The sequence below is a fragment of the Pseudonaja textilis genome, chromosome 2 (assembly GCF_049901715.1).
Source record: "Pseudonaja textilis isolate UNSWEBS1 chromosome 2, rPseTex1.2, whole genome shotgun sequence".
Classification (NCBI taxonomy): Eukaryota; Metazoa; Chordata; class Lepidosauria; order Squamata; family Elapidae; genus Pseudonaja; species Pseudonaja textilis.
The window spans coordinates 44174616-44187349 of record NC_141991.1 but is presented as its reverse complement, the minus strand read 5'-3'; the positions used below and the strand labels follow the sequence as shown (position 1 = coordinate 44187349).

Here is a 12734-nt window from a genome sequence, read left to right as displayed (position 1 = left end):
GTTGTGGGAGCGCCATCACTTGAGACTTTCAAGAAGAGATTGGACTGCCATTTGTCAGAAATGGTGTAGGGTCTCCCGCTTGGACTAGATGACCTACAAGGTCCCTTCCAACTCTGATTATCTGATTATCTGTATCTGCAATGTAGAAAATGGATCTTTCCCTGTTGTGCCTTGTCTGTACCGTGATTTTTAACATAAGATTTTAACAACGGTTATGGTGGCTTGACTATTACAAGGCAGGAATGTTCCTTTCCTACTCAAGTTGCCAATCAAAGTTAGCTTTTACCCAGAGTAGGGCAATGAAACGTGAATCGCTTGAACAATGCCCTCTGCCACACCAATTCAATATGTCCCTGCATACACTTCATAAAGCTTCCATCATGTGACTATCAAACCATTTGAATGCTTTCATACGGAGCTAAATAAAGAGAGACATAGTGTTTTAGGAGCACGATGTCCAAACTTTTCTTGGCACACAGCAGCCTCACTCACATAAGCAACGAGACATGTCAGGCAGCACAGCAGATGAAATCCAAGCATTTGTGTTCTGCAACGGACAGTTGGCACAAGAAGCTAAGCTCACCGAGTTTAACTGAAAAAAAAAAAACCCAGCAGGGTAAATCCAACACATGCCAGTGTGCCCTATCCTTGAGTTTAAAAATAGCCTGACTTCACCTTCCCCCACCAAAACCTCTCGTTGTGGCCAGCTGACTATGAGCTGGAACTGTAGGCAGTTTTAAAAGAGGACAACATTTGCCTGATGCTTGCCTATGTATGCACCAACCTGATAATGCTGCAAACAGATTAGCCTATATTTATTCTGCACATTTCGATAAGACTTCTTTCCCTACAAAATGTCATGTAAATTTTAGTGTTGCTAATCATTTTTCTCAAGTCCCTCAGTAAACTTTCTATTTAACTAGGTTCTAAAATTTTCCTGGCAAAAGGAATGAATAACTCTTGATTTAAGAGGTAGGTATTCCTACTGTAATCTCACCTAAACTTTGGATAAATAAATTGCCTTTGTTCTGCTGAATTTTTAAGCAAAATGGTAATTTATATCTGGGATGCCATCATAAAGCACCTGGACCAAAGATTCTTTCCCTTAATAAATCTGTTCTCTGGAATTTCTTGGGAATTTCTTGGAATTATATCTAACAATATTGTGAGCTAAGTCTGGTATTATTTCTATTTTCCAGGAGGGGGGTGGAGATCAGGTGATTACATGACTGTATAACTCGAATGTCTCTCATTTAGATCCTTTTCCTAATTATTTTGTCACGTTAGTTTTCAGTGAAATAACTATGGAAATTTTTATTGCATCATTTTTGTTAGGCTTGGAAGCCACCTCGGGAACACTTTGGCAATGAAAAGTGGCTAAAAAATGGAGCTAGTTCAAATTAAATAAATTAGAACTTTGGAACATTCTTTCCTTGTTGGTTTGCCAAGATCAAGCCTACACATCTTCTGGAGATGTGTTAAAATCCTCTTGAGCGTTCTGTTCAGGGTTTATTATTATTATTATTTTTGGAATTATTTTCAGATAAGTGTTTTATAAGCTAGTATGGAGTAATTCCAACTGAAATAAATTATAAGTGAGGAAAAACATATATTTTGAATGAGTGAGTACAAAGAAAAACATAACTTTGGAACTATATAATTAGTGCCTTGGACAAATCTGAATGGAATTCAATTTAAGGAATCCAAAGTTCTAATCCTGAACTAAGAGATAGTAGAATGGCTGAAGACTATGTAAACAAACCAAAGATAAGCTCTGTGTAAGCATTACAAAAAATACTTTAACTACCCAAGAAGTGAAGATGAGCCCCATTCCTTTGAAGTCATATTGTTGATATCTTATATATACCTACATTCACACATTCTGTGAGAATATCTACACTGAGAGTACTTTCACCTGAGGATGCCATGCTACTCTGAAAGCAGCTTTGGGTGTTGTGTTCCCATAATATCATTAGTACTGGAGAATTAAATTGATTTATTTTCTGATGAAATGCTATGAAGCTGCCTTCTCCTCCTCCCCCTCCCCATTGGGTACAATTCTTACTTTGTTTGTCTTTCCAGCTTCCTTCCAACTCTGAAGGATCAGAAAATACTACCTTGATTGCAACTTCTCCTCCATTGCTCAAATAAAATTGCAATCACAAGAATTTTGTCAGTTCTCACCTTTTCTTCAGACTGGAAAGAGCCATTCAAATACCAAGATACTCAGTTTTCTTTTATTTCTTGTCCTTCAGTTTGCCATCCTTCCTGGATGAGAGAGGATTTTTGTTGTAGCAGAACCCATGACAACCTAAGAAGCAGGGAGGCCCATGATTTCCACCTTTCATTGTTGATATTTCAAGTAACAGAGGTAAAAAAAGATTGTTGGATTATCTCTTAAGTTTTTCTGAGAATCTGGAGGGTTCCACAAAGGGTGGAAGTGATCTGAAGGAGAGTTCTAATGCAATGCTGTGCACATGCTGGCTTCTGTCTGAGCTTGATCCCTATATTATTAATGAAATTTATGAAGATTTTACAAGAATACTTGTACAAGAAATTTCATTGCTGAAAAGATGCCTCTATGCATTAGACATCACCTACCTTGGCAAGGCAGGGCTCATTCCTATGGTCTGCAAAGAAAAAAACATCCTTTTGTCCCTCGTCCCGTCCCCCCTCCCAAATGATGACAGAACCTAAAACTCCTGAGCTGTTCCATCAGCAGTTATGCATCTTACCTTTCAACCATTGATTGAGAAAAGAAACCTCTGAAAACACCAAAAAGGGAGTGATGAAATAACCACCTTAAACATTTGGTAATCAGGGATATCTGAACTAATATCTGAACTAGGGCCACTAATCCTTCTGGACATTTCATTTCTAGTCCATGATCCAAAATACTTTTATTTTTCTCACTATGCACTTAAGAGAATCTCATTAGGTGGACTGGCCCAAGCTCTGCTGATATCTATTATGTTACTATGGTTCTCCTAAGTGGATGAATAAATGGAAGAGATATTTCACAGCTTGCAGCAGCCGGGGTGGGGGGAGGAGATGGTGTGGTGCAAATGGAGCTCACCTGCAGCTTTTGTGGCCTGGTTCCCAGTGGACCGCCAACCAGTATTGGGCTGTGGACCAGGGAATGGGGACCCCTGTTCTAATGCATTCCACCAGTCTTTGCCTTTAAATTCTCTCTGTGTTTAAGAGATCCTAGTTTATACATTTTTAAAAGGTGCCTAATTTTATCCACATTTTCATGTTTATGTTCATTCATATGAATATATATTGCTTAGAGAAAAAAGGTACTAATAATGGAATGTCTCAGTAAAATGTTCAGGATGTGTGTGTGTGTATGTCACTGAAAATTTTTACAGTTCTCGTATGCCAGGGATTCGGTGTCTTTTCAATGCTAAAAACAAACATTTCTATGCATATTCATGAAAATGTCCTCAAAGTGAAGGTTAAGATCTTCCATCCTATAGACCAGAGACATACAATCTGTACTCTGAATCCATTATAATGTTTTTAGCTTTTGAGGGCTAAGTTAGCTGAGCCCTCTTAAGAATAGCCATTGCTCCTCAAATTCCCACATCTGCAAAAATCCTTATGTACAACACATCTTGAGTCCATGCTGTATTATTGCCCTGTCCATTAAAATGCTAAATGTTATTTTTGGCCATCTGTGATGATTCCCCCAGATGTGTCCACAGATATGGTTGCAAATGTCAGTTCAAAGGAGGATAAACCAGTTCTGGGCATGTCTGGAGGGATTTGGTCAATGGCTCCAAGCAGTTGTTTGAGAAGGACTGATAGAAGCACAGTTGCAGCAAGACAGCCCTGACGCTTCAGGTGGGGAAAGTATGCAGCTGCAGCCAGTCAGTGAGGAGGAAGAAGAACTGCTTTCTGCACCTGATCGGAGAACATATAAGGCAGAGAAATGGCAGGAACAGTGAAGGTCAGCCAAATTACTCATGAGGAGGCAGCCTCATCCCTCTTGAGTAGCTGTCGATTTAGCTCAACAGACAAATTGAGATGATGCTGGGAACAATGTGTTCATTTCCTATCAGTGTGTTTCCTGATTGTTGTGATTTCTGCCTTGCTTTCCATTAATACCGTGCCTGACTTGATCGTGCCTTGTGAATCCTCTTATATTGTGAATTTAATTTTGCCTGGTGGATTTGTCTTGTTTGGGAAACTTTCAGGTGCCTTGTGAACTCATTGGCCATTGCTCAGTGGATTAATGTTGGTCTGCTTTTGGCTGGACTTAATTGGGACTGCTCTGAGTTTTCAGTGAAGGGAATGCTGGGGAATATTAATAAACCTGCTAAACTATTGTTATGTGTATGTGTGAGTGAGTGGGACAGTACACCATCCAAAGCTTGCCCATCCATGCTATCAACAACAACAACAAAAGAAACATTACAGGTTTATTGCAGAAATTCAAAGTTCTGCAAGCCTGAATCTTTGGGAGATAAATGACACCATCTATATGCCATTTAAGCTCCATCCCAGAAAAAGTGTAGTAGGAGGAAGGAGAGTACAACAACATTTATAGGAAAAAATGAAATATATTCAGGAGACTGTCAAGCACAAACCTGTCCCCCCCTCACCTTCCCTAGGTAGTCCAAGAAGGAGTGAGTGTTCTCAAGGGAAGTGGGATGGTGGCTGATAAAAGATGAAAACTAGGATGGTGAAAACCGATACACTGGACATCCTGAGGAAGGCATGGCTGGCTGACTAGCTGGTACCTTTAACTGGACCATTTTGCATTGTAGTGTCTTGTTGCAAGTCCCAATTGCATTATCTCATAGTAACTACTATGAACTTCCTAACCAAGGCAGTGTAAATCCTCTTCTCTTGAGCATGTCCTTAGTCATTAGCATGCAGAAAATCAGCTCACAAGCCAAAGAATGGTCTTGAGACACCTCTTTAAATCAGTGCTCATAATCTCTCAATAAAATAATCATTTTAGCTTTTAATTTAATGAAAATGATTATTATTTAAAAAATGCAATTCGTATTTTTCTTCTCTAGAATGTATCTCCAAACAGCACACTATATATTTGCTGAATTTTTGCAGTGAGATGTTGAAAGGTGGAAAAATTCACTGCTGTGAAAACATGGAAAAATATTTGGATTTTAGATAGTGACAGAGCAGCATTATTCCACCACCCATCCTGGAAAGTTTTGAGTGTACTATAAATTCTTTCAGTTTCTTGTTCCAAGAAACAAAGCAACTTCCCAGAATTTTAATTCTTAAGCTTCTTGAAAAAGCCAAGAATGGAAAACAAGATTTGTTTTGTATACAAGTCTGAAAAGGTACTATACAATGTTTCTGTTGTTCAGTTTCACACACACATGGACACACAAACAGAGATATCTTCTTTATAAAACACTAGATGGGACATGTGAGCTTAAAGGTAACATTCTAAAAGTACTTCCTCACATTTCATGTTTCTTGCACCTACAAACCAAATGGCTTCCACGCACATGTAAAAATCCAAAATGCTTATGCCAATTATATGGTTGCAATGCACCAATCAGGATTCAAGGAGACAAAACTGCTTGTGGCGACACACAAAAATGGCGATATGCTTGCCATCACCTAATATTTGTTTTTTCACCTTCTGTTCAGTCATGTTGACTCTCAGAAACTGCCTGGACAAATCCTTGCTGTTTTCTTAGAAAAGTGTTTTTCAGAAGTGTTTGTCCCTGCCTCCTTCCTAGGGCTGAAGAAAGTGATTAGACCAAGGTCACCCAGCTGTCTTTGTGGCTTAGGGGGCACTACAGCTCAGAGTCTCCTAGTTTCTAGCCTGATGCCTCAACCACTATATAAATTGGCTCTCTCCTAATGTATTATATCTGCAAAAGACAATGTGTCATCTCTTTCATGATGAAAAGGTGTCATGTGAAAACTCTGAGATTGGTAATGTGATCTGTGTAAATAAGCAGATCAAGAGCTTAAGAAATCAAGATGGAAAAAGCATGTTCATCACCCATTTCAAAAATACACAGAAAGCTACATGAAATCAATATAATTCCAAATAAGAAAAAAAAAATCCTACCTAAAAACAACTCCTGGTGATTTCATGGACATACAAATCAATGCAGAATTTTTCATAATAGTCGGTGTGTTTTGTCATTGCCTTCTTTTTTGGAATCCACCTCCCCTCCCCCACCCCAGCATTTAGCCCTGAAGATTTGAGGTGAACTTTCATCCAAGTAGTGACTATCCTCAACTGGTTACCAAACTTCCAAGCTCAAAGAATATCAGTCAAGGACTAGCATCTGGCAGTTTTAAATAAATGTCTTCCAAGCTTGTATGAATGCAGGTAAAGAAGGAAAAAATACTTCTTTTGAACTTGTATAGTTCACACCCTGAAATGCTAAAAGCTTTTGTTTGTTTGTGTGTGTGTGTGTGTGTGTGTGTGTGTAAGACAGACAGAGAGAGAGAGTTCTCACAATTTTTAATGCAATATTCTCTATAATATCCATGCAACCATTGAAGACTATATGTAGGGAGGTAGGGAGGTACTCTACTTTCCCAATGTTATACTTTTTCAGATGCAAATTTAATAAATAGAATTCTGTGTGGTTTAAAAGTTTTAAAAGAAAAAAAGATGTGTTCCTCATGTTCAACACCTATTGTATTTATTATTTTTTCTTATCAGCAGCACAGCCCTGTGGGGAATGACAGAGAGGAGAATGTGGAAAGAAGAAGAGGCTCTGGTGACCTAGTTTTATGTAAGGGGATCATCTTCATAAACACAGCATTCATCGTATTTATTGAAAAAAACATTGTGGTATAGAGTGTAGCTGAATTAAATAGTAAAATGAGGGCAAGGCACAACCGGACAAATATAGCAATCACAGAAAATATATAGATTAAATATGACATTTAACTATTTTCCCCCATGTGGTTAAGAATTTTGGCAATGTGTAAGCAGAATATTTTATGATATTTTTGCTTAATACTCGCTCTTAAATCATTCATTAAGTCTCATTTGCAGCATATCTTTTGAACTTGTAATCTGATCAATTATAATAAACCTCATCATAATTTCCTTTGGCTTTATTTACCTTTGGCTCCAGTAGCAGAACAGCTCTTGAGTCTTCTTTGGCATTTTCCTACTTTGGCAGGTACAGGCAGACGGTTCAGTCATTCCAATGAAAAGAGCAGGGAATGTGTCTTCAGCCAATTTTGCTGAGCATCAATGACAACACAGGAGACAAAAAAGTCTATTGATTCTGTGTGACAAGCTCCCAAGTTGCCAAAATATAAGCGGAATTCATTGTATATTGACGTTTCAGCATCCTTTTCATTTTGGCAAAACTTTTTTATTAGAAAACTTTGTTCTGGGTAATTTTATGCCCTATTTGCAAATAACAGAATATGATTTTGGAAGAATAGTATGTGTTTCCTTCTCCAAAATCAGATAGAGAAATCTTATGTACAACATTCAGGTAAAAGGATATTGTCCAAATTTTCAAAGAAACATGAGTTCAGACTTTTTTTAAAAAAAATAGCAGTGATGAGTTTTCTATAAAAGGGATATGCTTGAAAAGTTTTGTCAGAACCCTGATTTGAGACAGCATACAGTAAAAAACAACAGCAACAATCCAGTTTGAGAGATTCACGCTTCTCTTGTTCTTAAACAAGCAGCTAGCCTGCTTCCCTTCTCTCTGAAGACATGGAGCCGGGAAGTCTGCAAAATTGTATGTGGAAGCATTTGTGTAGTCTTGGTTTTGAACCTCTTTGTAGAGAGCACTTCTCTGGAGAAAATCTGGAGAGTTAACTATCTAGAAGGAAGGAAGGATATCAAAAATGGCATGGGAGTTTCTAACCCTGGCCACTTTCCCATTTAAAGAATAAAGGGAAGAATTGAAGATAAATACACATACGCACACTTGAAGAAATTAAATAAAATATCTCTCTACAGGGAAATCTGGCCACCATCACCATCCTTGTTTTTTTTTAACCAAACAACCTTTTCAAACTAAGGGCTGAATTAGATTGATAGCTATGGGCCAATATCAGGTGGATTATTTCTGACATGTCAAGATTATTAACAGTGTGAGTTGGGTAGTATTGACACCACTGCACTACAGAACCCTTGTCAATCAATCAATATAGACAGTGGCAAACTGAATGAATTATAGTCAACTGTAGAATTACCTTAAAAGTAAACTTGGAATAAGATGTTAATAAGATCTCTAACCAAAAAATATTTTTCTCTGTGTAATCAGTAAACTTAGATTATCAAACAAATTAACAATGTATATAATATTTGCACGATTATTATTTCCTTCCACCCTCCCTTTCTTCTTCCCTCCCTAGGAATATTCTGCTTCAAATTAGAAAGGACTGTTCTTGCTTGCTCTTTTCTTTTTAAATACATATTTTTATTAACCTTTAACATTTTACACACTAAATCCAAACCTGAAGTATAAAAATGTCACAGAAAAGACACCATTAAAATATTGGCGCTCTTACCATGCTATTAAAAAGAAAGCTCATTTGATTTTTTAAAGATTTCCCAACATAAAGCTATGTGTCCTAACTTTAAAAAAGTAAATATTTTAGTTCTTCCTTGTCATGACTAAGTACTAATTTTTTTTTCTGCAATGGCACTATACCAAGGGTGGGATTCTACCAGTTCGCACTTATTCGCTAGAACCGGTTGTTAACATTCTAAGCAGTTCGGAGAACCTGTTGTTGGAAGAAATTACTGGACTAATCCTGTAAGGAAGGCAGGAAGGAAACATTCTGGTGTTCATTTCAGAAATTGCTTCTCCATTAACCCTTATTACATTCTTGGCACGACTAGACTTCCTGTCTCAGGAACTTCTCTGGAGTTTTTTTCCCCTCCTTTGCTGGTACTTTGCTTGTGTGGAATGACCCTTCAAAGTTACAATGGCACTGAAAAAAGTGACTTATGACCATTTTTCACACTTACAACTGTTGCAGCATCCCCATAGTCATGAAATGCCAGGCGAGGAGATGCATGCCTCAATGTGAGTGATATTGAGTTGGCCACACCCAGCCAATAACATGACCACCAAGCCATGTCCACCCAGTCACATGACCACCAAGCCACGCCCACCAACTAAGCCATGCCCATAGAACTGGTTGTTAAAAATTTGAATCCCACCCCTGCACTATACCCACACATGTCAATATCAAAAACCAAAGGTTGTAATTTTATTTTTTACAATGTATGTAGAGACATTCCAGCAGCAGTTAGATAACAACAAATTGTTAGATATTATATCCCAATGTGACTCTGAAAGAACATGTTAACCTTTGTAATGGTGAGCTCAGACTTGTTTTTCCTGTTACTTACTCATTTCTAAAAATATATTTCCAGTCATATGGAAGAAATTTAGAGACAATTCAACCAAAAGTTGAAATAAATTTACTTTAACCAATTTCAATCTAAGGGATTGATTGTCTTCATATGTACTAACTTGGAGGGTTCAAGGGACAAACTGTTCTTAATTTTAGCTGAGGAAGGAAAAACTTGCTTTCTAACCTCTTGTTTTAGTCCGTTCTGTTTCCATTTATGGCTTTGCGGAAATCAGTTTCCCATGTCAGTCTGAGACCAATTAATGAGTTAGCTTTTAAATTTATTATAACACCCACTTGGGAAATCAGGCTTTTATAGTTGATTGCTCAATTTTTTTCAAGGCCTACCATTTTCCAGGAGCGTGATTTTGATACTCTTTTCACAGCAGGATCCAGTTGGGGTAATTAGGGTTAGATAATGGCCCTGGAGCCTTGTAAGTACTTTGAGTTCCTCATCTCCTGGCAAAAAGTCATCTGTTTCTTATCTGTTTAGGAAAACAAAAAAAAACCCAAAACATCAATTTCACATATGAATAACAGTGACAATGACTGCCAAGCATTCCCTTTTTGAGAACAGATCAGTGTTTAATACCGCTATGCTGCAGATTGTTGTGGTTCCCCGATCTGAGCTTCTTGCTTTCTGAAAATCTGAGGTATTTTCAAAGCAGAAAACAATTCGTTATTCTTCTATTCTATACGTTTGCAAAGGAGTGAAAGTTGCACTATAAAAATATATATATTTAGCCACCACAAAGAACTGAAAAAATCAGAGCTGGGGGAAGAGAGAAATAAACCACAATTATAGAGCTGAGCTTAAGCTTCCCTCTCCAAGGCTGCATTTCCTTTCTTAAGAAGATATGCCTTTATGTGGCATATTTAAATACTGCCATTCAAGTAATTAGTTCCTGGGGCAATGAACAACATCAGCTACCATAAAAACAGACTAGTAACATAAAAAACAGGCCATAAAACAGCAGTGAAAAGCAGCCGTTTAAAACAATTAAACTTTGAAAGCTGAAAGGGTTTTTTAAAAGGTTCTTACCTGAGCAAAATGAAGAGGGGAGCAGCTGCCACAAGAATCTTTGTAGTGCCCTTGATGAAAAAAAGCAGCTCTTAGCTTTGAGTGATTCCTCCAAATTAAGTAGGGTTCTTAGAGCAGGATAGGCCAGGTTGGAATACCGTTCCCGCATGAAATCCCAGTTTAGGGCTGTTGGAAAAACATCCCAGTAACAAAAGGAAGGGCAACCATTTCCCATAATACTGTTAATAAAATGACCTGGATAAAGCTCAGTTTTGAAGTCTTTGCCATAAAAGAGGGGGAGCTTTTTCTTCCATTGGCACCTGCCCGATCTCAGGTGACAGGTGACATAAGGAATAACCAGATGGACATGGAAATAGCTGTCTCTCTATGTCTCTAGAGAAGGGGTGTCCTGCCTTGGCACCTTTAAGATCTGTGCACTTCAACTGCCAGAATTCCCCAGCCAGCAAGATCTAGATGAGGGAAGGTAGAGAATTGTTTTTACTCTGTTGGGGGAGGGAGGGAGAAGTGACCCACCAACAGAGTCAATTTTCCAATTTTTTGACATGGCAAGCTCAAAAGGTTCCCCACCACTGCTCTAGAGGGTGAGATTTTCAATGTGGGTTCATAATGTTACTTTTGTCATTGTGAAGAAAGTGGTGAATTCTATGGATGCTGTTGAATGCAAACCCTTGAAGGATATTATAGATAGTTTTGAAAAAATTAAGCTTCATATGCACAGATGTAAGATGTATAGAAATTATCTTTTTTAAACTTTAACCTCCTTTTAACTTTTGAAATATTTCCATCATTAACTACAGTATACTCACTAATAATAAACTCAATTTGTTCTTTTAACTCATTTTTATTATAATGAAGATCTTCAGATGTTTTTAAAGGACAGGTAGTCAATATCTATAGCACAGGTGCCAAACTCACGGCTTCACGTTGCCATCATGTGATGTTTTGCAACTTTCCCACCCTTCATGGAGCTGGGGTGGGCATGGCTTGCACGTGATGCATCCAGCCTGTGGCCATTAGTTTGATACCCCTGATACAGGATACGGAAAAGGCTGTCATTGTGGTATTCTAAATGTTGCTCTTGGTATCCTTGGACATGCCATCATGGGAACATTCTATTTATTTATTATTCAGATTTATATAGCCACCCATCTCGCACAAAGCAACTGTGGGTGATGGTGTACAACAATAGAATAAAACCACAAATTGATAAAGGCTATCAATAGTCTTAGATAAAAGGTAATTATTTAAATAAGAACATTATCAAAAAATTATAATATGCTTTTAAATTAAAATATATGGATTCCCACTTCCATCGTGAGACAATTATGTGTACATGAATCGAGGTGGAACCTATTCCCAAAATATTGCTGTTGGGTCACATATAATAGTAGGCCCTGTGTTTTTTTTTCATAACCACCTGGATTCGGACATGGTTATTCTCTTAACTTGTGTTTGAGCACTAACATAATGCAGCATGACAAAAGGTCGATTTCTAGGGAATTGTGGGCCTGCTTGAAAAGAGGTTTTATCCGTTTAGCTAATTGGACCTAAACCTCAACCAACACAAGTTTCAGCAGCTGGAGAAGCCGTAAATGTGTAGCTTTACTTGAATTGATCCACAAGACAATTTATTTGACCAAATATGGAAATGCATGCTATGACTTTGCAAACTGACAGCCAGAATAACAGTATATACTTCTTTTTGTGCTTAATCTTCTGGGTCAACTTGCTTTCAAAGGCACTCTGTATCAGCCAATATACTGATGTCAAGAAGAATCTGACTGCTTTAACAACCCTGGTTTTATATTTCTATTCATAGATAAGAAGCAGTCATGAACTAAACTGCTCCTGAAAATTGAAATGCGATGAAATAATTAAGCCTCTTTGACTGGCAGCAGCAACCAATCTTACGCCTTTGAATAAAATAGTGACACAATAACCATTTAGAATATTTTTTTTTTACTGGAAAAGAAATTAATAGCTAATTCATATTACATAATTTCTGCCAAAAACCCTCTCTCAGCAAGTAAATGAACAGAGACGAGATTGAGACCAATAACCTATTTTTGTATTTTGCAGTTTATCTTTGTCTTTATAAATAACATTAATTCTATTATGAAGCTAGCAGTATGATTTGAATGGAGTAATTCCAGTTTGGTTTGAAGCCTGCTCAGAATCTTTCCTTTCAGGTCAATGAATTTAATGGACTGATTAATAATATTTTTTATTTTGAAGTAAGTCCTAGTGATTATAAATGAATCTCTCAAGGTAAGTGGGGGTGGGGGGGAAAGGATTATAGCTTTGCGGCCTAATACTATGCACCACATGGATTCAGAAATAAATGATTCCT

The 12734-nt window shown here is 37.6% G+C and overlaps 1 long non-coding RNA gene across 1 annotated transcript in view; it reads right to left on the bottom strand.

Moving 5' to 3' along the window:
• The window catches only part of LOC148126836 (uncharacterized), a 32476-nt gene extending 20869 nt beyond the window's left edge, over nt 1–11607 (bottom strand). Inside the window, exons 1-3 of the long non-coding RNA XR_015741620.1 lie at nt 10385–11607; nt 9691–9827; nt 7077–7200 (exon numbers count right to left, since the gene is read on the bottom strand). This is a non-coding gene — a long non-coding RNA (uncharacterized LOC148126836). The remainder of the gene's footprint in view (nt 1–7076; nt 7201–9690; nt 9828–10384) is intronic.
• Nucleotides 11608–12734: the final 1127 nt, after the last annotated feature.